This window comes from Herpailurus yagouaroundi, unplaced genomic scaffold (assembly GCF_014898765.1).
Source record: "Herpailurus yagouaroundi ecotype Mexico unplaced genomic scaffold, PumYag 100, whole genome shotgun sequence".
Taxonomy (NCBI): domain Eukaryota; kingdom Metazoa; phylum Chordata; class Mammalia; order Carnivora; family Felidae; genus Herpailurus; species Herpailurus yagouaroundi.
Window position 1 is genome coordinate 48,209,370 of NW_024412391.1, and position 24,537 is coordinate 48,233,906.

At 42.2% G+C, this 24,537-nt stretch overlaps 1 long non-coding RNA gene across 1 annotated transcript in view; it reads left to right on the forward strand.

The window, feature by feature from the left end:
- The window catches only part of LOC121028640 (uncharacterized), a 231,074-nt gene that overhangs the window by 126,397 nt on the left and 80,140 nt on the right, over positions 1 to 24,537 (forward strand). The window lies entirely within an intron of this gene.

The following is a 24,537-nucleotide window of genomic DNA, read 5'->3' on the forward strand; positions in this document are numbered from 1 at the left end:
GTGCTGCTAAACTGGCTCTTTGGAACTAAAAAATAAGGAGCAGGGCCAGTTTGTAATGTTACCCAATTTTCATGGTGTAAATACTCCAACTATGGCAAGTTTCCAGCTACCAATGGTTTGTGTGCTTGCACAATTCCTGAATATTTAACACCCAGATCTCTGGCACTGCTATCAGCAGCTCTGGCCCACCGTTGGCTAAGAAACAAATTTCTGTTTGGCACTTCCAGATCGGCTTTGGATCCACGCACCAGGCTCCACTTCCCCCCGCCAAAAGCAAGACTGGCTTCAGCTTTGCCATTCATTAGGCGCATGCTCTTTGGCAAGCACTTAACTTTCCCCAAACCACAGTTGTCTCTTGTGACAATAAGAGTTCAGAAGATGATGCAGTACATGCTGTTTAAAGTTTCTGCCAAGCCACTCTTTGAGAACCACACCTTTCTTGTGGTACCATATTTGGATTGGGATGATTTAATCAGGGATCGACACTGACCCTGGGGGAGTCCATTCATCAGCTGGCCAGTGGCCAGTCAGATTTCTCCTTTGATTACTTGAATAGAGCAAACTTGAGCTTAGATTGGGGAGTGAAGAGATAGAGACAGAGGAGACCCCGTCCCTCCAGCTGTGCACCTCAATCTGCCTGCTCTTTGACCTGATTGTTCAAATTTATCTTGGAGTCTGGGAGATATCCCAGCTGCTCCAACAAACTTTCTTCTGCACTCAGGCCAGCCTGAGTGGGATTTTGTAAATTACAACCACTAGAGTTTTAAATAAGGCATAAAGGATGCTCAAGACTTTTTTGGGCTCTAATATTAAACCAGTGGTCTCAAACTGTGGTCCCTCAACCAGCAGGATTAACATCATTTGGTGACTTGTCAGAAATGCCCCACCTCAGGCCCCACAAACTCTATGGATGGGGCCCAGCAATTTGCGTTTTTACAAGCCTTCTAGGTGATCTAGGTGATCTAGGTGTGTGTGCTCATGTTTGAGAGCTGCTGCATTACTATTCTAATGTTATATTTTAGGTAAGAAAGACATTTTCAGAAGGACTGATGAGGTTTTTTTTTCTGATTAGTATTTTTAGATTGGAGGCCAAAGGTCATTTTTTTTTGGTAAAAAAAGTTAGTACTTTTTATAAATAACATCTATTTACAACTTGAAAGAAATTACAACAAATTTCCGTTTTAAAATTTTCATGTCAGAGGACCAAGGCTGACATTTCAAAGATGACCCTAAAAGAATACAAGGAGAAGTTGAGTGTGAGGAATGAAAATGCCACCCATTAAAAAAAGAAGTGGAAAATAAGCACCAGTACCTAAAATAGTTTCAAAATGGTGAAGGCTGGAAGCAAGCACAGAACAGATGACCCAGATACTGTGTGGTTTTGCACTGAGAGGATTTCACAAAATGTACCTCAAACATGGAAATGCCTAATAACTTCTGGCATAGGAAATAGTGCACTAACGATCGATTTATATAAGTCCAGTAAAGAAATGAAACAGGAAACTTCGGCTTAATGTCATCCTGACATATCTATAGTTTTCCCTCTAAGGTTTGGAGAGATACCGGTAGACAGGAATCTTCACTGCAACGTCATCTTAAACAGGCAACTTGAATGAATAGGGCTCACTTGCACATTGGTTGTTTGAAAGCAACATTGCTTTCCTGTGAAAAATCATACTGTTGGAGAGAAGATTGCAGGCTGGACAGTGGAATCCTTCATGCAAGGATACCGTAGTGCTGGTAGTGGTGCAAGTTCCCTGCCAGGTTGGATCCCAGAAGTGACCTGTTCAACTGCGGGGCTGAGGTTAGGGTGGGGAGGTGGGATGGGACCTGGAGGGAGGGGAATCGGGAAAGGCTGGGGAGTCCTCTGGTGGAAGGAATGTGGGCTCCCTTTACCGCAGTGTCAATAGTAGGGGGACTATGAGTGGAGGAGGGAGGTTCTGCAGTTGAGTGTCCAAATACGTGAGTTGTCAGCAAGCTGGATAGCTGAAAGTCGGGAACTGCCCCTGTCTGCCATTGAGTGCCTACTGTAGAGCCAGCCTCTGAAGCAAGATTGAAGGGCACAGTGGTTATGCTTGCTGGCTTTGCAGAAGATGGGTCCTGGTAGGTCCCAATGAGCTCCCTGGTAGGTAACCTTGGGCTAGGCACTAAGACCTGCCGTGCTTGGTGTCCTCATCTGGAAAATGGAGGTGATGTAATAGTAGTTTTTCCTTACAAGGCTGTTGTGCAAATTGAGTGACATAATGCCTGTGAAGCGCTTAACACACTGAGCGTTTATGTAAATGTTGTCGTCCACAATTAGTCCCCTGAGAGACTTTAGTTAAATGATTCTTACTCTTTTTTGAAAAAGAAAATGACAGATTAGAGTTTATTAGAGAGGTTGATTAGCTAAAACATGTAAGAAGTATAAAGAGGACTTTAATGGTTGTGGGAAATTGCACTTTCTCATATGAGCTGGTGATCCACATCTCCGAATCTTCACAAAAGATCCCGCCACTAGAAAATCTTACTAGGAGTGTGTTCCGCAGGGCTTTAGGAATTCTAGAGAAAATAAATACAGGAAAATTTTCCATAATAATTCATGATGGATAAAGGATGTTTATTATTATAGTGGTTATTTTTTTTTTCAATATGACCGCTCTTTGAATGTAATGGGATTTAAAAAAGAAAACAAAACAAAGCAAAAACAAGCCCTGCCTGATAGTGCAGGGACACTGCCTGGATATATTTAGTCATGCATCTTTACTTTTCTGACAGTCCCAACTGCTGAAAATATTCACAAGTGTGATTTTTGCCTTTGTTGCTTTGCTGGGTAAATACAGATAATACACTGCCCTTCTGGGCTTTAAAAATGCTCTGAAAGGCCTAAAAGGTTACAGCTATTTGGCTGTGCCACAGGGTTTCCCAGGGCCCTAGCGATGTGTGGGCAAAGCAATGTTGGTTATGTGGCACTCAGTGAGTGTGCTAGCTACTGCCAATGTCATCTAGATGATACTACTGAGACAGGACCTCCCAAGCCACACATGTGTCTGTCCCAAGGATTTGGAACACACCCCTGAGGCTGTGATTATAGGCAGTTTCCTTGGCACCTTTCGCCATTACTCCCCAACTGGCTTATCTTTCAGTCATCCTTCAAAATGCTAGCTTTGAGTAGATGCAGCCCAGTCTGCCTTATTCCTCAGTGTATCACTAGTACTTTTTACAGGGCCTGGGACACATTAGGGGATCTATCAACATTAAATAGATAATTGGCCAGGGTTGGCTATCTAAACTTGCATGGACTCCTACACAAAGTCTAGTCTCAACCTGAGCTCCAAGAAGTTAGGATTAAGAGAAGGATTTGTGGTCACACACTGAGAACACTTAATACCCAGGCAGTAGTGAGGCCAAATATTAGTAACATAGAATACATGGGGATGATGTGTCTTCTTCTCCACCCCGTTTCAGCCTGGAAAAGTCATGTGTCTTGACTGTGCTCTGAGCTGAAGGAAATCTAGAAAAATTAGCTTAAATGTCAAGAAGGCAGATGCATGTCAGTCCTTATTGACATTTTGGAAAACAGGTCTAGGGACCATTTATTCGTCCAACAAATATTTGTTGAGGCCCTACTATGTGCCAGGAATGATTCTAGGCACTGGTGATATATCAGTAACCAAAACAGACAATTTCCTTGTCCTCATGGATTTCCATTGAAGTGGAGCAAAATAGACAGGAAACAAAGAGGCCAATAGCAAAGGGTGGTGATGGAACTATGATAAAGAAAACTAAAGCAGGCTGAGGGGAGGCAGAAAGTCAGGGGTTGCTATTTTAGCTAGGCTGGTCAGAAAAGGGCATCCTGGAGCAGAAACACTATGGACAGAGATGTGAATACAAGGATCATAATAACATCTCAAGAAAGAGGATTCCAGGATGAGGGAAGAGTGAGTGTAAAGAACCTGAAGTAAGGGTGACATTGGCATATTCAAGAAACAGCACGAGGGCCTATCTGGCTGAAGAGTGTGCAAAGGAGAGAGCAGAAGAAATGAATTCAGCAAGGAAATGGGAGCCAGTTGCTGGAAAACATTTTAGGCCAAGGCCAGGACGTTGGGTTTATTCTAAGTGTGATAAGAGGCTTGTGAGCAGAGAAGTCATCTCCATTTTTAAAGGAGGACTCTGGTTGCCTGTTATGTTGAGAAGAAACACTGGAGACAGAGGGGGAAGCAGGGAGACCAGCTCGGCGGCTATTACAGAAGATCTGGTAAGAATTCGAAGTAGCTTGGATAAGGATGGGAGGGCAGAAGAAATAGTAAATGAAGAAATCTGGGATATGATTTAGAGACTGAGCCAATGGATTGAAGATAGCATTTGAGAAAAAGAGAAGACCAAGGATGATTTCAAGATTTTTTACCTAATTAAATGGAAGTTTTTCCTGCGATGGGACACACAAGGATTGGGTTTTGTGAAGGGGAAATAAAAGATTTGGTTTGGGATCTGGGATACTATTATAGTGACCTGTTGCTGCATAACAAACCACCCAAGACTTAGTAACTTAAACCTGCAATTATTATTATTTTCCATGTTTCTGTAGGTTACCTGGGCTTAGCTGGAAAACTCGTGATTGTTTTTCTCTGGAATTTGCAGGGAGACATCTGGGGCTCACACATCTGGCTGGCAATTGATGCTGGCCATTCGCTGGCAGCTGCCAATGGCAGTGCCAGCGTATGTTGCTTAGTCTCCTTACAGTAGGACAGTTGGATTGCAAGAGGGAATACCCCTAACCGTTGCATTCCAAAAGAGCCATGTAGAAGTTCCAAGGATTCTTATAACTAGCTTTACAAGCACCCAAATGTTACTTCTGCTGTGTTTTACTGGTTAAGCAAACCACTAAGGCCAGCCTGTATTCAAGGGAAGGGGAGTAGGACTTAACCTCTTGATTTGAGGAGCAGCGCACATGTATAGGGAGGGAACGTGTGATTGGCAGTCATCTTTGGACACCATCTATCACTGACACTCTGAGATGTGTATTGATATTCAAGTCTGGAACTCAGGAAGAGACTGGGTCTCCAGAAATTGGGCAGGAAATTTCTTCTCAGAGATTTTTGGTTAGATTGTTAGACCTGATATTGTTAAATTAGAATTTGCTCTCCTGCTTTTTCTTTAAAAAAGTGATCTAGCTGGAACTATGTTATTCTTTTACACGTGCCTGTGGTAGCTAATAAATGAACTGCATTCTTTTTAAAATCATCATTATTACTTAACACAATGTCTGATACTGTAGACACTTAATCATTGTTAACAGCTATTACACTGTTGTACTTCCTTATTCACATTATTTCTAAACTGAATAGATGTCCTATGCTACGTCTCTGTGGCATGCATTTGTCCAGCTGTATTCATGTTGGGTTGATTGTTCCTGATATTATAAAACATTTCAGACCCATTCTTCCTTCTGATCCCATTATTAATGTATGTACCTTTTCTCAGCCTAGAGTCTTCAGACGTATTTCCCAAGTCCACAAAATCTGTAAGATTAAACTTTTCTGGATTTTCACACATATGATAATCTTAAAGTAATCTGAGCACATTCTAGAATTCCAAGACTACCTCCTTTTATTGAAGTACTCCATGCAATTTCATAGGGACATTTGCATTTAACATATGGTCATGTTAGTACCAAGTAAAGCCAAATTACTATACAATACACACTCTAAGGTTTTTGCACTCATTCCACAGAGAAAGGTTTAGTGGTCCATATCATTGGCATATGAAACTATAAAAACCTTAGAGCTGACCATTAGTACACATTCACAGAGTCATTGGCTATATTGTGAAATCTTATCTTTAAATTAGCAATGGTTAGATTGTAAATGCAGTAGTGAAAAACAAAGAATTTTTTTCTTTGTTAAACAGTATATTTTCATTTCAGTATCACATTTTGAAATCTGACAGGGCACCTGGGTGGCTCAGTCAGTTAAGAGTTGGACTCCTGATTTCGGCTTAGGTCATGATGTAACGGTTCATGCGATGAAGCCCTGCATGGACCTCTGCACTGACAATAAGTAGCCTGCTTGGGATTCTCTCTCTCTCTCTCTCTCTGCCTCTCCCCCACTTACAAGTGCATGCACTCACACTCTTTCCCTCCCTCTCAAAATAAATAAATTTTATATGTATATAATTCAGAAGTGTGCTAATTGGCCTTTTATGATAATGGATAAAGGATTTTAAAAATGCTTATTTTTAAAAAAGATAAGCAAAAAAAGATAACAATAATGGTCCAGCTTTGCAACAAGTGAAATGAAACACATCAATGCAAGCATCAGCAATTTAGTGGCAGCAAATAACATCATTCATTACTCTAATGTTGATAATTTGCATTTTATTGATTTTGTAGCTTAGTTTGTATTTAATTTGTAAACTTGATTTAGTTTTAGATTTGCATAACATCTATGAGCATAAGGCAGTTACACTTCACTCATCTTAAAGAAACATAATTAAAATGATTTAAGTCAATGCTGATGATTTATATATTTGTTTCCTTTAAAGTCTTGCTTCATTACTCATGTTTGAGAAATACTGACTTTGTGAATAAACTTCTATAAATCTAAGAAATAGTCACATCATATTCTAGAAGGAAAGTAAAGAAAAAATCACTATAGGGCTCATTTTTTTTTCTTCTCAGAGATGTTTATAGGCTTATAAAATTCTGGTTCCAGTTGTTTTTTTGTTTGTTTGTTTTTGGTGTTTGTTTTTTAAACATTTTCTGTTTGTTTTGCCTGTGTGGAACATAGGAGAAATTTCTACATGTATCTCTAGGCCTGCTTTCTGGTTTTCTAGAGAAATTTGCTCTGATTATATCAATCTACTTTCAGTTTCAGAAACATACCAAGCTCTTTGTGACCTCAGCACCATTGTACTTGCTGTGTCTTCTGTTCCAGCTAGAGCACTTTCCCTTGGCTTTTGCATGGCTCATCCTTTTAAATCTTTAAGTCTTTGCTTAAATTTTCCTTCCTCAGGATGCCCTTCCATGATCACCTCTGTTTAAAGGAGTCTCCTCTTATTTTCTGTCACCACCTTATTCATTTCCCTCATAGTACTTATAAGATCTCTCATGAATTAAGATGTTTTACTTGGAGCACCTGGGTGGCTCAGTCAGTTCAGTGTCTGACTGTGGCTCAGGTCATGATCTCATGGTATATGAGTTCAAGCCCTCCATCGGGCTCTCTGCTGTCAGCACAGAACCTGCTTCAGATCCTCTGTCCCCCTCTCTCTCTGCCCCTCCCCCATTTATGCGCGCGTGCGCGCGCGCTCTCTCTCTCTCTCTCTCTCTCTCAAATAAATACATATTTAAAAAAATGTTTTACTTGCCCACTGCCTGCCTCTCCCATCAGACTATAAGAGGGAATGCTGCATATCTGTCTTTTTGAGTATTGTAGCATCGAGCACAGTCTGTGGCACACATAGGGACCCAATAAGCATTTACTAAATTTGGAAATAGGCTAATCACTGCTTTTATGACTTCATGTATTCCTGGAAACCTGTCATCTAGGAAGCCAGGGTGAAAGTACCGATGACTTCTCAATGGTGAAAAATACCCAGTGAGTGAATTAAAGAATCCAGTAGAAGGTCTAGGTGTATTGGTTGAGCTGAGTGGTGCAAAGCAACCAAACATAGGGATCAACTTCCCAATAGAGGCAGCTTTGCTCACTGAGCTGCAAATACCCGATTGTTCTCCTGATTCCCATGGTTTGCCTGCCCTCATGGTTTGATGAGGGGGTAAGAAAGAAAAAAATGACCCTTTAAGGCCCTGTCCTATCAGACCATGCCAAAATGAGTACCTTAGTCAGGATAAGGACTATGCAAGTTGATACCCAATTGATGGATTCAGTGATCAAAATAATGACTAGCTTCCAAGCCTTGGATTTTATCCACTTGTCTTTGAACTCTGATGAATTATGTATCAGATAATTACCACTTTTCATTATCTTGAATATGCACATTTCCCCCACCTTGTAATATTTCTGAAGTCAAGATGCATCTTAATAATTTATGTCGTGTCATGGTTTACTTGGCAGCCTTTTTTTTTTTTTAAATAATATGTAGAACAATGTACATCTTACAATTCTTGGAACTTTGGAGTCACTAAAATAAGTAACCCTCTCTCTCTCTCTCTCTTTTTTTTTTTTTTTTTTTTGAGACAATTGGTTAATAGTAATTGGTTAAATGAAGGCTCTTACTAGTGCTTTTCTAGGAACCAGCCATGGTAGAAGCATTTCAGCAAAGAGAATTTACCAACAATTTCTTTGCCACCATGATTATTTTCCAGCCAAGGAGTAGGTTCTGTTTTTCCTTTGCTTGAATCTAGGTCAATAATATGATTTACTTTGATCAACAGAATGTGGGGGAGTTAACACTGTGTGACTTACGGGTTATGATAGGACTTCCATTTCCTTTGAAGAGCCAGCCATGTCAGTGTACATACAACTACTAATACCCCCCAGCCATCAGCCAACCCAAGTGCCCTAACCACATGAATAAGGCCATCTTGGATCTTCTAGCTCCATGTAATCTGCCTCAGACAACACCTTGAACCATCCCCACGGAGCCTGGTCTGAATTCCTAATCCATAGAATCATGAAAAAGAACATGGTTTTTGTTTGAGTTCTCTAAAGTTGAGAGTGTTTTGTTACATGGTAATTGATAACTGAGACAGCAACTGAGTCAGGACTTAAGTCCTATAAACTATTTTCTCAATTTCCCCCAGTTTGGGAGAAACTCTCCTCCTCAAATGAAGAAATACTCTTCAATGATATGAGCCTTAGAAAAATTGCCCATGTTTTCCCCAGATCATATTTCCCAGCACTAACAAAAAAAAAAAAAAATCCATGAAGTACTATGAGAAGACACAGTTCAAAAACAAATTGTGCTGGAATCATCATGTCCTCAAATCACCTTTCCATTCACAATTTTTTCTACTCCATGTGATGCTTCATTGAGTATGTGGAGTTCCTAAAAGATGTTTTCCTGCATAGCCTAATGTATAATTCCCTGCATAATCACCAGAGGATCACTTCTAAAAATGTCTAATACTTCAATATAAAAAATGATTGCCTAGTCATGGCAATTCCGTAAGAGAACAATCTTTGAATGACGACTGTTATTCAAGACCATGATTAGTCAGAGATAATGATCTGGATCTGACAAACCTCAGAACTACTAGGGCACAAGGCATGTGCCCCAAAGCAACAATTAGAGGGAATAGTGGAGGCAGATCTCCTGAGAACTGCCACTCAGAACAGCCATCCCTGCTGACCAAGCAGGATATCCTCAGTGTGTGCAGCAGTTTCTCAATAGGAAGTGTGAACATTAGGAACATTGCAAAAGACAGGGCAGTGATTCTCAAAGATTAATATCCGGTGAGGTGTGAAAGGAAAACTTAAGCTACTTACTTTGCAGTAACAGCCTCAGAATGGAAAGCTATTTTGGTAGCCAAATGTGGAAAGTTAACATTAACCAAATAAAACCATGGGGTCATAAAGCCAGGAATGTGCATGAATTCATAAGTCCAGTTTTCCTAAGCTTATTTGCTCTTCCAGAAGAAATTTTCCTCTATTGCTCCATGAAATATGATCACGTGTATGTTTACACTTTAAAATAAACCACATTATCTCTTATGGTCCTATCTATTATTCCTATTCCATAGCTTAATCCATGTATGCAATCCAATTGCTTTAACATTTCTTTAAATGTAAACATAATACTTTCTCCTTTGTGTCTGCCTAACCGTCTTAATAGGACACTAAAATTGAGAATGCAGGGCACCTGGGTGCCTCAGTCAGTTAAGTGTCCAACTCCTGATTTCCTTTCAGGTTATGATCTCATGGTTCCTGAGGTCGAGCCCCATGTTGGATTCTGCAATGACAACACAGAGCCTGCTTGGGATTCTCTCTCTCTCTCTCTCTCTCTCTCTCTCTCTCTCTCTCTCTAAGAGAAATAAACATTTTAAAAACTTGAGAATGAAATATCTCCTGCAGCCTTTGACTGGCACATGAGGACTTCTCTGGGATCTAGCAGGGGCTATAAAACCTTCTGTGAGTCCAAATGAATCTGTTGTCCCAGAAAACCTAGACAGTCATTCTGTTCCATATGGAATATGTCTGGACATCAATCTACTGATGGATGCAATCAAGACAAGGATCAATACTATCCCTATTATGATTTAGTGGAGACTCAACTTTATTTTGGATTACTATTTAACATCCAGATGTTAACCCAGAGAAAACTATGGAATGGAATCATTACCAAGAAAAAGCAAACCACAAAGGAAAGGAGACTGTGGTCTCAGAAGATTTCAGCCTGATAGATACTACCATGAATTCAAAGATCTGCAATGAGACAGAAAGTGTCCTTTTCCTAACAAGGGCAAAAGCCTACTATCATTTTGTGGTTGTTGGAAAAGTACACTGACACTCAGTTGGCAACACCCCCCTGAAGCCTCCAGTTTTTTCTCTGGACCCCATCAACATTCCTGGGATAACAATGTCAGATATTATAGGCCATGCATTAAGAATCCTCATTTGAAGCTGGAAAACCGCTATTGGTTTTTCTGCAAATAAATCTAGAAAAAACATCTTATGCTCTTTTCTAATAAAAGGAGGGGTGAGGAATTCACATGAACTCAAAGAGCCAAAATTGAGTTTCCTAGGACATGACTCTTCTCTCTTGACAAGAATAATTTAAAGTAGCTTTGGGGGTGGGAGTGTGAGATGCCCTTATAACCTCTCCCCAGTCTCCAACATTTACCCTCACAGCACCTGAGTGTTTTCATTTCTCTTTGTGACACTCTACTGAAGGATCATCAACTAAGCCTACTTCTGAAGATACAAATGGCCTTGGCAAAGAGTGAAGCAGCAGAAACACTGATTCACCCAAGGGCTAAGCACAGAGAACTGGGACCAGACAGGGCTCCAGAAAGCCCTGTTTGTGAATTTGAACTTGAAACTTGAAGGTTGAATGTATATAAGATAGATTTTGTTGGCACTCCCAGGTGAGGCACCAGAGTTTAGCTAGTGAGGCTAAGGAGAGGGGCAGCTGTAGTGGGGGAATGACTATTGGGAAATCATGGACCTGAGTGACATAGGACAAGGACAGTGGGAAACACTGTGCATTCAGAGGGAGAGGCTTTGCAAGGTGGTAAAGCATGTAAAAGTTGTGAAAGGGGGCCTTTCAAGGTCAGTATCATCTAGGGTTAGCCCTATTTTCAATAAGGGATGAGGGAGAGCTACTCATCCTCCTTCTTCTTCCTCCCTCTTTTGGTTCCCAGGGTCTAAGACTTAGGCTAGGACTATTGATCCCAAGACTTAACTTCATGGTGAACTTCTTCAGTCTTTTTGGCATCTGTGGACTGGTTTCTTCAAACTCAGTCATCCTTGTTAACCATGCTATATGGCACGATATTCTGCAAACCACTGGCTTAGAGAGACAACTCATGGGCTGCTTTTAAGGTGATATTGTCTGTACCTCAGCTAAGATTTGCAAGGGTCAGTCTTCTGTTACTACACTCTGAGTTTATTAGGCTCAAGCTCCCTTGGTCAGCCTGAAGAACCGCAATTTGCTAATGAGGGTTGGGCTTGAAACAGTTGGGCAATGAACCAGTTTCCTTTATCTTCCTTTGCATTGACAATGGTCATCATGATTCATGTGACATAGTTCCTCGAAAGACCAAAAAAAAAAAAAAAAAAAGATGCAAAACAAAATTCACAAAATACTTCCTGCTGCCTATGGCTTACAGATACATATTTTAATATCATTTTTAAGTGTATAGTTAAGAGTGTTTGGGTCTTCAGAGTTGGAAGCATTAGAAAAAACTATTTCTGATAACCGAATATAGGTAATTGGACTATATTTGTTTCTAATTTATCTTTTCTTTAGTTAACTTTCTCACTGCAAACAAGCTAAAAGGTAGTGAGTTTTAGCACAAAGCTGACTTCTTAAACATAGAAGTAAAGAGTGAAGGCTTTGTAAGGATGTACATGACACAGACAAATTAAAAACAAATTATATTATGGATTAAAACCCTGATGTTTGAATCTCCTTGTAACAGTATAGTTAGAAGAAGAGGTCCAATCAGGATGTAGTAAGATGATAAAATCACTAAACTAAACTAGTGTGGTTTTCAAAGTGTGGCCAGAGGACCCCTGGGGAGCCCTGAATTCTTTTCAGGAAACCCACAGAGTCCTGCCTTTTCCAAGTACGTATCTGTGTAAGGCTGGATTTTCATCATATACTTCAGCTAAAACAGCACAACTGACAGATTGAATGCAGAAATAGATAAGAGATTCTATCTGTCTTCTCTGAAGCCAGACACTAAATAAATTTCCAAAAATATGACACAATGAAGTGTTTTTGCTACGTTTTTGAGAAAGAAAATATAAATAATTTTCATGAAAAATTGGCCATTTATGTTAACATGTACTGGGTAGTTATTACATTAAATCAATGAATATATGTTGAAAAAATTTCTTTGCTTTAATTTCTAGCATTGTCAATGTTAATCAATATAAACTATATAAGCAGAAGGTCTTTAAGGGCCTCAATAATTTTTGAGAGTGGAAAACAATCCTGACCGTAAAACAGTTGAGAATTGCTCCACAAATCCTGGCTTCTTTTCCTCAACCTAATTCTCTAAACTCTGTAACCATCTAAAGCCTGTTTCTTTAGCTTAAGCTGGTTACCACCTTTACTCCCTTCTCAATTTCCCTCCAACAGTATGCTCATATGCAAGGGTAATATAAAAATATTTAGCAACTGGTATGGCATGGAAACCCACCAATTAAAACATTCGCAGAACCCCACTATGCAAAGATGGTGTCTGAAAGCAACAGGTTTAGTCCCTCTGTCTCTGAGCTTCTCTGCCCTTTCACTTGTAAATCCCATCTGCCTGTGGGAATGTGAGAATTCCCTCTCCCACCCAAAAGACTGTCTTGCTCACAAGTGAATCCTCTCGCTTAGTGTGGCACCTGGTACATTGTCAGGGCTCCACTGGAAACTCTATCTGAGCCCACACTTACCTGTCTTGAGTGTAAACCCCTCCCCTTCACCTAGCAGTGTCCCTCCAACCAGTCTAGAAGAACATAGCTTTTCCCTGCAATGACACAAAAGGAAACAGTCACCAACCACTTTTATCACCATCCTGATTTGCTGCTAGGAGATGGAGCTTCAGGTGGTCTAATATTATGCAATGTCTTAAACACCTGGAGAAGATTTGTTTAGCCTTAGAGAATGGGTGAAATGCCTCAGAGACCTTAGTTTAACCAAGCCATTTAATCCACTCTAGTTAAAACCTCCTAGCACGTTGCACAGTGGGCAGCAGAGTGAGCTTCTCAAGAGAAATGCATGGAATGTATTCAGATGTCTTTTTTTGGAGGGATGAGATTACGAGAATTGGGAAAACCAGATGCAGGGGATTTCCAAAAGTCTGAGGCCAAGCTGATGACTGCCAACTCTGCACACTTAGATGGAGTTCTCCTAGAACATGTACTTCCTCATGCACTTGTCCTTTCTCTCTGATTTGCTGTTAAGGATTGAACTGTGCCTTCTCAAATTCATATGTTGAAGTCTTAACCCCCAGTACCTCAGAGTGGGACCTTGTTTGGAAACAGGGTCTTTACAGAGGTAACCAAGTTAAAGTGAAGTCATTATGATGGGTGCTAGCCCCATATGACTGGTGTCCTTGCCAAAAGGGGAAGTTTGGACACAAATACATACAGAGGTAAGACAATGTGAAGATATAGGGAGAACAACTTGTGAATATGAAGACAGACGTGTCTAAGCCAAGGAGAGAGGCCTGGAATATGGTCCACCCTCACAGCCCTCAGAAGGAACCACTCTTGATCCCAGACTTGTCACACCCAGAACTGTGAGAAAATAAATTTCTGTTGCTTACAGCACCCCGTTTGTGGTACTTTGTTACAGCAGCCATAACAAACTTGCCTCTGGGTTTCCAAATCAAAGCCCCATTCTTTCCTCAGGGGAAGAATTCTAAGGAGTTCTTTATTTGAATAAAGTGAGGTATAGAAAAATGAGGAGCAGTTCCTTTTAACAAATCCCTCAGCCACACATACCTTGTGAGATTGGCCTCTTCCTCCACCTCCAGGGCTTCAGCAATAAATGAGTGGAAGTGTTGGGCCCCCTGAGTGGTAGGAACCAGAGTGCAGCCTGGCATTCATGGAAGCCAGGCCCCTGCAGCCTCAACACAGCCCTCATTTGGGGATGCCCTTCTCAGGGACTTCTCCTTCTGCTCTTCAGCCTTGCTAGAGCTGACCCCAAAAAGTATTGGCCCCATGCATCTTGTTCCATCAACATCAACTCTAATCTGCAATCTTGTGAAGCTATTCATGGTTTTGATGTTGCTACTGACCTTGACATGGCCCAGTCCAAACTCATCCTCTTCAGCTGTTCTCACACCCTCTTCTGTTCTTCATTTCCCCAATGTCTTCACTCTTCTCATGACATGCTAACCAGAGAGTCATCTTTGGCCACTCTCTGTGTTCCTTCTGCTACATCTGCTCTGTTGCCAAATCTTGTACATTGCTCTTTACAATTTCCTCTCACTCTGCCTTTCCTGGCATGTCCATTACCAGCAGCCTCGGTCAGGCCATTCATGCCCCATGGATGAAATTGGGATACCATTTGACATTGTCCACTGTTTGGACACCAGGGATATTTTGACTTGGGAGCATCTAGTAAAGGATAGGGTAAAAGATATGGGGAGGTCTAAGAAGGGGTGAGGTGAGAGTCAAGGATGGGTTGTGGGTTAGGGACCAGATAAGGCTAATGGGTGGGGGAGTGGAGGGGAGGGGTGGGGTGAAGTCATCTAGTGCACAGATTTCATGGTACTAAAAAGAAGCTGAAAGTTTAATGGTTTGTTTTTAGGGGATTAAAAGTTGATATGAATGTTAAAATGTCAGCAACTACCACAGAATGTCAACATCAGAACGTCACACATCATTGCAGACGCCTCCATCTGGTTGCTTGAATTTCTTTCCTCTAATGCTGTACATACTACTGCCATACTTAAATACGTAATTTTGGTTAAATGTATTATTTCAGGCATTCACAAAGTCAACAATTTACAGAGTATACTTCTCAATGTTGAGATTTGGTAGGAAACAAGATTGACTGAGTCCTTGTTATTTTCCTATCATCCTCTCCAACAACACATGCTCCAAATAATATTTTTAAGCTGATTCTTAAAGAGTTATTCACCTACTATATGTGTGCACATACATGCATACATACATATATATGAAGATACATATGGCAAATATATTGCTAAAGCTCCAGATACAGACTTCTAATTCATTTACTATCACTGAAATGAATATACTAAAGAGTAAAGATACTCAGTGAGGGACCTCATACAAGTAGTAGTATTTTCCTTTGAATGCTTTTTCATTTATAGGATAAAATGGGAAAAATATGGGGACATTTTTTAAATTGTAGGAATTATCCCCTCCGTCATCCCATACTTCTGTCTTCATCATTTTCCTCCTTCCAATGTTCAGCTTGGGAACTTTTAAGCTTTGCTTTTCGAAGCTCATGTGAGGAGGTCAAGCTTTGTTGCTGGCTTTGGTATTCTTCTGACTCCCTAAAGCTGTAATATAAATAGCTTCCGGTTTTAAATTTGAAAGACAAAGAAGTAAGCTGTTGCTTCCATCCTTCTCCCAACTCCCCTGTTCAGATAGTCAAAGCACCAAAGGTGCGGGCAGTGCCTCTTCTTCTCTCATCCGTGTGCAAGAGAACTTTCTCTCCATTTTTTTCTCTCAAATAATAACTCCGAGTTTTTGGAGAAGTCGATCAGTTCAAAAATGACATTAAAAAGAGTCATCACACAGCGCGGTCAGATATGATGAATTATAACAAAGTGCTGGGTATTTTCTGGATTGAAACCAACTAAGGCTAAAGTTCAGTTTGTCCTGGGCAAGCATGAAGCTGAGTGTTCATCTGTGATTAGGGGCTTGATTCATCATGAGCCGAGACTCCTCTCGCCCAACCGCTTGCTTGCGCAGATTTGGCGAGGGTCCAGGGGTGGAAGTGGGGAGAGGAAACCAGAAAATACCGTTTTAGTTCTCAAGTCTCCTGAAGGGATAAGACTTGTCTGGACTTGTTTGCAAACTTTTGGAGAAAAACCTCACATCTGACAAATGGAGAGTTTCCGGTTATAGAAGCAGGAATTTATCTAGGTTCTCCCTGGGGTCATGGGCAGGAGGGGAAGAGAAAGAGACACCTTTGGTGAAGGTGTCTATTTACACAAACATGGAAAGACGTGGGGTAGAAAGATGGGCCCCAGAGAATTAGTTCTTGTCCCAAAAGCTGGACATCTGCCTTCTCTTAGTGCCCTTGGGCTTGATGTGCAAGTGTGCACGAGTAAGCCATTCTGGCCATGTGGTTTTAAAGTGAATGTTTGTCGAGCGAGGCACTGAGGTGCCTGGTCCTGAACTGTGCATTTTGCAGGCACTGTCTGGGTTAGTCCCCTTAGGACACAGTGACTCTTTGGCCCCAGTTGGCAGAGGAGAAGACTGAGACCCAGAAAAGTTTTAAAAGTGCGCCCAAAGTCACATATCTTGTCTCTTCACATCCTAGAACTTAAGCACCACAGCAACCTCCTCAGTGCTGTCACTAGTTTTGTTTTATGCTTTCTCAAAGTTGTCTGTACTATAGAGATTGTGCACATAAAGCCTCCTATATGCCATTTATTCAAAATTCAGTGAGCCTTTCCCGAGAATTATTAGATGCCAGGTTCGTGCGAAGTGGAGATGAAAATACATTGCCACTGCCCTGAAATAGCTCATCCTCATTCATTCATTCATTCATTCATTCACTCATCTATTTGGCAAACTTTTCCCAAGCATCTCCCAGGCACCATACTAGCTGCTGGAAATAAAAAACCAAAAAAAAACACTGTGTTTGGTGCTCATAGTAATAATAACAATACTGATAATAACGGCTGACATTTACTGAGCACCTGATGCATACCCCCCACTGCTCTGAGCACTTTGTATCTATTCACTCCATCAATCATTCATCACAAATCTGTGAGATGGGTACTATCATTTTCATTTTACAAATGAGGAAACTGCGACATAGAAAGATTAAGAAACTTAATCTGGCTAGAGTCAGGATTCAGACACAGTTTAAATACTGTACATACTTGTGGGAAGAAAGTACAACAAAAAATTTTGTAATGCAGTGAAATTTGTGAGAACTGAGGTCAGTCCATGGTCACTGGGACCAAGGGGAATCAGTGATCAGATGTACCTGTCCCAGGATTCAGGATAGGTATCTCGTCCTCAAAGTGGGCATGCGGCTCCTGGCAAAGCTAGAAGAGTTGTCAGAGTGTGGTGAACTGGGTATTTAAGAGGCAGAAATGAAATTATTACACTTTGTTTTTCAGTTTCATTTCAGATATCTGGGGCTGTTTCTGCAATGACTAAAATCAGAGTAACATGGAAGAGTAACTGTGGCTGTGCTTGGAGGGTCAGCTCATCCTAGTAAGAACCCAGAGATGGTTATTTCCCTTATTAAGATTCAAATTTAAGATTGTGTGTGTGTGTGTGTGTGTGTGTGTGTGTGTGTGTGTGTGTGTAGTGTTCTTTCATTCATTCCATAGATGTTTATTAAGCAACTACTATGTGTCTAGAAACTGTTTTAGGCCTTCGTTCAGAAAAAAATACCCTTGTTCTCATGGAGCTTACATCCTTTTGTGTGTGATAGGCTACAGGGAAGCTAAGATAAGACCTATGTAAAAGTATTGCCAGTTTGGAATTAGGAGTGTGGGCATGGGGACCTGGCGCTTGAATTTAAGTAGAGTGGCCAAGTGGACCTCTTTGAGCAGGTAATGCTTACACAAAGTCCTGAAGGAGATAGAAATAGCCAATGCCAAGGTCCTAAGGTAGGAAGTACCCCATGTGCTCAGGGAATAGCCAGGAGGCCAGGGGGACCGAAGAGGAGTAGGTGAAGTCAGAGAGAAAAAGCCCAATAGAATCTTGTAGACAATTGTGATGACTTTGGCTTTTCCTATGAGTGAAATGGGTGGTGGTGTGGGGTTGGTAATAAAGGAACTGAGAAAGAGTTTGATTCTAGCTATGTTTTGAAGCTAACATGTTCTAATAGATGGTAGGTGGGGTATCAGAGAAGACAAGGTGTCAAAGACTACTCCATGGTCTCTGGCTGGAGCACCTGGAAGGATGGAGTTGCCACCACTATAATGGGGGAAGCCTTCCTGTGGAATTGTCTGGGGAGAGACCAGGCCTGTTCTTTCCAGACCCTTTAAGTTGAGGGACATCATTAGACATTAAGGTGGAAGGGTGGGCTGTTGTGCAGAAGAGAGGTCTGGATGAGCACTACACGTTAGGCATTTGGGTGCTATGGAAGGCACGAGACTGGAGGAAGTCACCAAGAGAGCGAGACAAAGAATGTGAGAACTGAGAACTGAGCACCTGCCATCAGTGGTAACAGGTGGGAGGGAGGCTGCCAGGGAGATGGAAGGAGGAGACCCCGTAGTGGGAGGCAGAGTCCTGAAGCAGAGCCCGTGTGTCTGGGATGAGCAGCCTGTCTGCTTGTCCACAGGAACAGGCACATCCCAAGTGAAAGTCATGTGTGTGCCTTACTCAGAGTCTAGGAGTCAGGAGTTAGTCAGACAAAGCAGTTCTAAGGGACAGAAACAGCTTCTCTCATCCTGCCATGAGGAGAAAAAAAAAGATAGTTTTAGCAATTTGCATAATAAGCCCTGTGAGAAGGACCGGTGTGGGCTCAGTGATGAATGGAGATGTCAGCAACATCAGTTAGTCATTAAGCCACTTCTTCATTTGCTGTGTCCATGTGGTTTTTAGAACTAGGCTGGAATTTGTTTAACAAAACAATCATGGTCTCCATTTCCCCCAAATCCTTAAATCTAAAGATCACTTTTGAAAGGTTAGGTCATGCTATAATACACTCCTAGAGGTGTCTTATTTTCATTTTCGGAATTTTATGGGGAAAATATATATGGCGCCCCAATAAACATATCTGAAATTAAAACCAAAGTCCTCCTTGTGTTCACCAACATCTTCACCCTCTTCTGCGTCCAAAATGCATTTAGTGCCTACAAGTATTCATGACTTCAAATGGTTCATTCTTTAAACTGTTTAAACAGTCTTTCATACATCCTGTCCACGCTCTCTGGTTTGGACTGCATCCTGAAGGAGCCGGGTTTGGCTGTATCAGAACGTGGGCTGAAGGCAAAGGGAAACCAAAGTCTGAGCTCTGGGGAAACATTGGCAGGAGACACAAAACCACCTTAATTTTACAGCACCCTACAAAGTCAGGGAATGGTACAGAGCCCAGAGTCATGCCCGAGATCATGTCCTTAGGGGGGCAGTGGGCTGGGCTTTGGAGGTGCTCACAGCTGTGCCTGTGGGCCAGAAAGTGGCTAACGTCACATTTACTGAGTGGCTTTCATGTCTCAGGCACTTTGTTTCTTGCTGAATTTACAGTGTGTTTGTTTTACTATATTGAAGTAGCCAGACAGAGCCTAAGGATGAGAGGTCTGGAAACCAGACAGCTGGTTTAAGGTGGGTAGAAATAGTACGAGCTGTGGAGTGAGGCTGGCTTGGGGCCAAATTCTGACCCTGGCCAATGTGACTTTGAGGCACCATTTGCCGTCCTGGGGTCTCAGCAGTCTCCTCCAAGGGGCCATTATGATGTGTTCCTTGAGGAGCTGCTGTGAAGCTCACTGGTGACATGTGGACAATACATGATGCAGTGATACTCATCTAGCAGGTATTCAGCATATTGTATGTTTCTCATTATTTTGTTCATTGTAGCAAGGTGTGGGTGAAGTCAGTAGTCTAAATAAGTCTTTCTGGGCTAAGAAACTGAAGAATTACTTCTCTAGAAGAGAGGCGGAGAATGTTCTACATTGAGGCTATTTTTTAAAATCACATTTTGCCTTGGGCAGACATTAATGCCCAATCATTGCCTCCTTCCACTCAAGCCACCTCCTTCCTCAGAGTTATGGATCCGGGCCAATATCAATTAACTGGCATTTGCTTGTGAGATAGAACCTCTTTATCACAGTCATCTCGAGAGGGAAGCCAAGAGAGGCATTTCTGAAAGTTTGTGTGTTGACACCTTCTTGCATGAGGTGGAGGGATCTGACTCAGAGACAGCCTCCCTCAGCAAAAATCAAGAAGCGTCTCTCAATCTTATAGGCAGCTTATAGCCTTGGAAGAGTTCCCCCAGCTGGGAACACATTTAGACAGAAGGTCAAATGGGTCTTGATTCTCTCCTCAATGATTACAAATAGGGTTTCTCACTGCCCATGCCCCAGGAGGAGGTCGTCGTAGGTGTGAGGGGCCCAGCTTGCTGAAATCGGATGGTTTCGAGGGCATGTTCAGTCTTTCTTGTGGTCTGGAACTTCCTGGGAATGGGGTATGGGGGAGGCAGGTGCCACCTTCCCTCCTTCCATCACCTGAAGTCCACGTGTTGGGGAGACAGGAAGGGAGCTGGGTCCTCCGCTTCCTCCTCCAACCGCAGCCCTGTGGCCCATCAGAGCCAGCTGTCAGGAAACGGGAAGTGCATTTTCTCCCCACTTCCAAAGGGGAAGTCCACAGTGTTGATGCTCACTTGAGATCTCCATAGGCTAAAAAGGTCTTAGCACCAGTGATATCCATCCCCACAAACAGTGTATTGAAAGTAGATCATTCAGGATAAACACTCGTGACCTGACAGGGGAAACCTGTGAGAGGTGAGAGCCAGGGGATTCTTGGTTTCAGATTCCTAAGCTGGCCTGTCCAGGGGTGTTTCTGCTGCCTGCTCAACAAATCCAGGATGCTGCCCAAACTGGTAGTGCCTGTTGGGGAGAGCTGCTATGGTGCATATTTGCCAATGAGTCAGCCCATCTCAGGTTCAATGAAAATGATATTTCCTGATATGTGACCTCTTCCCTGCAATGCTTCTCCTTCAAAGATTGAGGACAGAAAAACCTATGACTGAAGCCTGCTGCTTCTAGACCCTGGGCATTTCATAGTCCAATGTCACCTTCCCATCAGCAAGCATCCATGATATCAAAGCATTATGCATTTTCTGAGACAGACTTGGGAAAGCAGCAAACCCAGGAATGAGCATCCAGGTCCCAGAGCATAAATACTAACAAACTAGTTTCTCTTGAACAAACCAGTCTCTGAAGCCATATCCTGAGAAGGCAAGGAAAGCAGAACCTTCAAAAACCATGTGGGGTGTTCACTGCCTTCCAACCTGATTCTTAAAACTGAGGAGATAAAACTTTAATGAGTCAATTAAGCAAGAATGAGATTAGATAAAATTGTCACAGATGCATTGACTAATCACGGAAAAGAAGTAATTTCCATGCAAAGAGCAAGCACATTACAGGCACAGATAAGATAATAACGATGGATGGAATGATACCACAGATGCTCTCAGGTTGTTTTTTCCCTAGCATTATGGATATCTTACTTTCATGTGACTAAAAATAAGCCCCTGCTCTGTACCAGGAACCATGTGCAGCTTTTTCCATACAGTGGCTCATTTACTCCCAATAAGAATCATGCACAAGGTGTATTATTTCCCCCCCATCTTTTAGATGGCAGAGCAGGCTCAGAAAAGTCTAGTCACTATGGCAGGTCGCACTATAGGGAATGAAACTCAGCTGTGAACCCAGGTTGTCCTGAATTCAAAATCCAGGCCCTTATCTGGCTCACCACACAGCTTGCTTCCCGATGTCAGCAGACGCTGTAGAGAGCACCTTCTAGCAACTGCTTTCAGTGTCCTTGGGCTTCCCTTTACACAACCCGCTCTTTCTCGAGATCAGTCTGGCTCCATGTCTCTCCATCTTAGGGCGCATCCTTACAAGCAATCACCCGCACGGCTGGTCAAAGCCCAGATTTCTGGGCCCCACCTGCAGAGTTTCTGACTCCTAAGGTCTGAGGTAAAAACCCGAGACTTCTCATTTCTAACCAAGTTCCCGGATGATGCTGGTGCTGCTGACCCACATGACTGCCCTTGAGGACCGAGGACCACAGCTTAGGATTAACCTGCCTTTCTTTCTCAGGGCACAGTACTGGTACTGCAGACAGGCGATCCGAACATTCTGTTTCTTTTTCTAATCAGTAAATAAAGAGTAAGCGGGCACAGTTTTGCTTATGAGCCGTGGAGTTTTTGTCTGCTGCAAAGTCCAGTTTTTCAGCTCTTGTAAAGGTTAAATAGGTCCCAGTGGGCTAGCCCACATACCAACAACCATTTGTAGTAACCACACTGTTTCCCTATGTCAAACTGCCATCTGAGTTCTGGCAAGTGGATAACCCCCAGTCTGTTTCAGACTCAACCTATTTGGAGAGCAAATGTTTCCTGAGTTTTCATAGTCAGCTTGAGCTTAAGTTGGAAACTCATTCACGCATAAGCTGCTGTTAGTGCTGCCGTGTCTGCGGCTGAAGGATGTTTCTTTTCCAGGCCAAGCTGCCAGGGTGTGAGGCCTGGGTCCGGGAATGCTGTTAGAATGCCAAGCGGTTCAAAACTTCCTCCCCTGAGCCTGCTATGCTCTGCCTCTCCGCTTTCCACTTTTCCCCCCATTCTTTTCAAAGTTATTTACGTCCTCTAACTAGCCTGTCCAGGAGAAATAGATCGTGAGCCACCTATGTAATTTAATTTTTCTAGTAGTCACATTAAAAATCTTATATCTCAGGGCGCCTGGGTGGCTCAGTCAGTTAAGCGTCCAACTTTGGCTCAGGTCATGATCTCACAGTTCGTGAGTTCCAGCCCTGTGTCCAGCTCTATGCTGACAACTCAGAGCCAGGAGCCTGCCTCAGAGTCTGTGTCTCCCTCTCTCTCTGCTCCTCCCCCACTGACATCTGTCCATCTGTCTGTCTCTCTCAAAAATAAACATTAAAAAGATTTTAAATACATAAATGAAAATAACAATATTTAATCTCCTTTTATTCCCTACAAAGTCTTTGAAATCTGGTGCCATTTAACACTGACATCATGTCTCAGTTCAGACCATCCATTTCATGTGCTCAACAGCCACATGTGGCTAGTGGCCACCATATTGGACAGAGGAGTTCTTATGCATTTGGAACCACTATGATGTCTGGACCTAGAAAGAACCACTTTGCCAAAGGCAGAAATATACAAATATTCATCCCTAAACATTGGTTTAGTTTATTAAATGTACAGATGCAAGTAGCCAAGAAATGGCTTTGCCTCAGGATCGACTGGGATGCTTGTTAAAAATATGACACCCAGCGCCTACCCCCAGATCTGCTTCATTAGAATGGGAGGGAGAGGGAGAGGGATCTTAATTTTTAATGAGCTCGTTGGGTAATTTTGCAGCATCCAGCCCAGGACTTTCCGCAGAGGGACATTTCCAAATCATCAGACAGAGAAGTATGAAAACCTATCCAGAAGCATCAGGCCAGAGGCTAGAGGTCATATAGCATCCAGCTCCTTTTTCTCTCAAACAATATATTTTACTCATACCTGAAGCCTAGTTTGCGCAAGTGTGTATTTTTCACAGATAGACATTTTGATCTTTTGTCAGAATTAGGTAATCACCCAATTTGTAGATAAAAGCTTTTCATGTACCTTTCTTAGCTTACTTTTGAGATTACTTTTTTAATTTATGGGAGACCTGTATGTAGAGATTTGTAGGCAGGTGCTGCCACCTAGTGATAGAAGATGCTATTGATACAAATTGGAGTAAGTGTTGGCTTGCCCTCTGCTGGTAAGATGGTATAGTTAATACAGGGTTCTGCCAGTGAAGGCCTGTGGAGCATGGCCACTGCTGACATTGTAAAGCGGTGCTTCTCAGATGTGGTTCCTAGATCAGCTACGACAGCATCCCTTGGGTACTTGTTAGAAATGCAAATCCTTGGACCCTATTCCAGATACACTGTATTAGAAACTCTGAGGGTGGGCCCAGCAATTTGTGGTTTACCAAGCCCCTCGGGTGATTCTAATGCATGTTCAAGTGTGAGAACCACTGATGCAGTCTAAAATAATAGTTTCTGATCTTTTAGAGGCGAGGACAGTTGCCCCAGGGAAAAAAAGGCACAAGCGCACATACATGCAGACTTTTGCAACCACTTTAGGACAGTTCATAGACCACATGAAATTGTTCCAAATCCTATGGAGGTGGGGATATGAGGGAGGGAACAGGATGGAGATCAAGAATGGTCCATCCTTCTCAAGTATGGCGTCAAGGAAGACACACTCTGGCTTTGTTATTAGGAAAAGGTGACTTCACCAGTCAGAATGGCTAAAATGAACAAGTCAGGAGACTATAGATGCTGGAGAGGATGTGGAGAAACTGGAACCTTCTTGCACTGTTGGTGGGAATGCAAACTGGTGCAGCCACTCCGGAAAACAGTATGGAGGTTCCTCAAAAAATTAAAAATAGATCTACCCTATGACCCAGCAATAGCACTGCTAGGAAATTTACCCAAGGGATACAGGAGTGCTGATGCATAGGGGCACTTGTACCCCAATGTTTATTGCAGCACTCTC